Source organism: Carlito syrichta, unplaced genomic scaffold (assembly GCF_000164805.1).
Source record: "Carlito syrichta isolate Samal-C Ts95f unplaced genomic scaffold, Tarsius_syrichta-2.0.1 Scaffold308194, whole genome shotgun sequence".
Taxonomy (NCBI): Eukaryota; Metazoa; Chordata; class Mammalia; order Primates; family Tarsiidae; genus Carlito; species Carlito syrichta.
This window is the reverse complement of record NW_007252290.1, coordinates 253,212-255,079: the sequence shown is the minus strand read 5'-3', so window position 1 is coordinate 255,079 and position 1,868 is coordinate 253,212. Positions and strand designations below refer to the sequence as shown.

At 48.0% G+C, this 1,868-nt stretch overlaps 1 protein-coding gene across 1 annotated transcript in view; it reads left to right on the top strand.

Annotated features, from left to right (window-relative positions):
* Window positions 1–1,868, top strand: part of LOC103267663 — a 6,625-nt gene that overhangs the window by 671 nt on the left and 4,086 nt on the right.

The window sequence follows — 1,868 nt, the reverse complement described above, 5'->3', positions numbered from 1 at the left end:
CAGGCAATCCACTCACCTCAGCCTCCCAAAGGCACGGGATACAGGCTGAGCCACCGAGCCTGGCTATGTTATGTATATTTTACCACAATAAAAAAATCAATTAGTTGGCCTGGTACAGTGGCTCAAGCCTATAATCCCAGCACTCTGGGAGGCTGAGGTGAGAGGATTGCTCCGGGGTTCGAGACTAGCCTGGGCAATTTGTTGAGACCCTGTCTCTACAATAAATAAAAAAATTAGCCAGGTGTGGTAGCGCATGCTTATACTTCCAGCTACTTAGAAGGCTGAGGCAGAAGAATCACCTGAGCTCAGTAGGTCAAGGCTGCAGTGACCATGAGCGTGCCACCGCACTCTAGCCTGGGCAACAGAGTGAGACTCCAACTCAAAAAAAAATTAGCAAACTTTAAAAATTCCCTCTGGCTGGGCTCAGTGGCTCAGCCTGTAATCCCAGCACTTTGGGAGGCTGAGGCAAGAGAATTGCCTGAGCCTGTGGGTTCAAGACCAGCCCAGGCAACTTTGCGAGACCTCGTCTCCATAATAAATCAAAAATTAGCCAGGAGTAGTAGCACACACCAGTAGTTCTGGCTACTTGGAAGGCTGAAGCAGAAGGATCGCCGGAGCCCAGCAGGTCGACGCTAGGGTGGCTATAAGTATGCCACTGCACTCCAGCCTGGGCGACAAAGTGAGACTTCAACTCAAAAAAAAAATAAGTTCCCTCCTCGGCCAGGTGCAGTGGCTCATTCTTATAATCCCAGCACTCTGGGAGGCTGAGGCAGGTAGAGTGCCAGAGCCTAGGAGTTTGGGACCAGTCTGTCAAGACTCATCATGACAAAAAAAAAAAAAAAATTTAGCTGGATGTGGTGGCACACACCTGTATTTCCAATTACTCAGAAGACTGAGGTGGAAGGATCACCTGAGCCCAGCAAGTCGAGGCTGTGGTAAGCTGTGATCATATCACTGCACTCCAGCCTGGGCAACAGAGTGAAACCCCAACTCAAAAATAAAATACCTGGCCGGTCTCAGTGGCTCAGCCTGTAATCCCAGCACATTGGGAGGCCAAAGTGAGTGGATTGCCCATGGGTTCGAGACCAGCCCGGGCAACTTGGCAAGCCCTCATCTCTACAATAAATCAAAAATTAGCAGGACATGACAGCATGCACCTATAGTTCTGGCTACTTGGAAGACTGAGGCAGAAGGATTGCTGGAGCCCAGTAGGCCAACACTGGGGTGACCATGAGTGTGCTACTGCACTCAAGCCTGGATGATCGAGTGAGACTCCAACTCTAAATAAATAAATAAAGCAAAACAGCCCCTCCTTGAGTGGATAAACAAAATATATTATATGCATATAATGGAATATTATTCAGTCACAAAAAAGAATGAAGGGCAGACACATGGTACAATGTGAACAAGCCTTGGAAACATTCTGCCACATGGGAAAAAAAACAGACCCAAAAGGTCACCTATCACATGATTCCATTTATACTAAATATCCAGAATAATTGCCTGAGCCCAAGGGTTCAAGACCAGCCTGGGCAACTTGGTAAGATCTCGTCTCTACAATAAACAAACAAAAAAAATTAGCCAGGCTACTACAGCGTGCACCTGTAATCCCAGCTACTTGGAAGGCTGAGGTGGAAGGATGCCCTGAGCCCAGCAGGTCGAGGCTGTGGTGGCCGTGAAAAAAAAAAGAAAAAGAAAATGTGTAGGACTTAGAGGTAGTGGTTGCACAACCATGTGAATGTACTAAGGTCGCTGAATCAGTTAATTTTTTTTTTTTGAGTGGGAGTCTCCCTCTGTCACCCAGGCCAGAGTGCAGTGGCATGCTCACAGCCACCGCAGCCTCAACCTGCTGGGCTCAGGCAATCCTT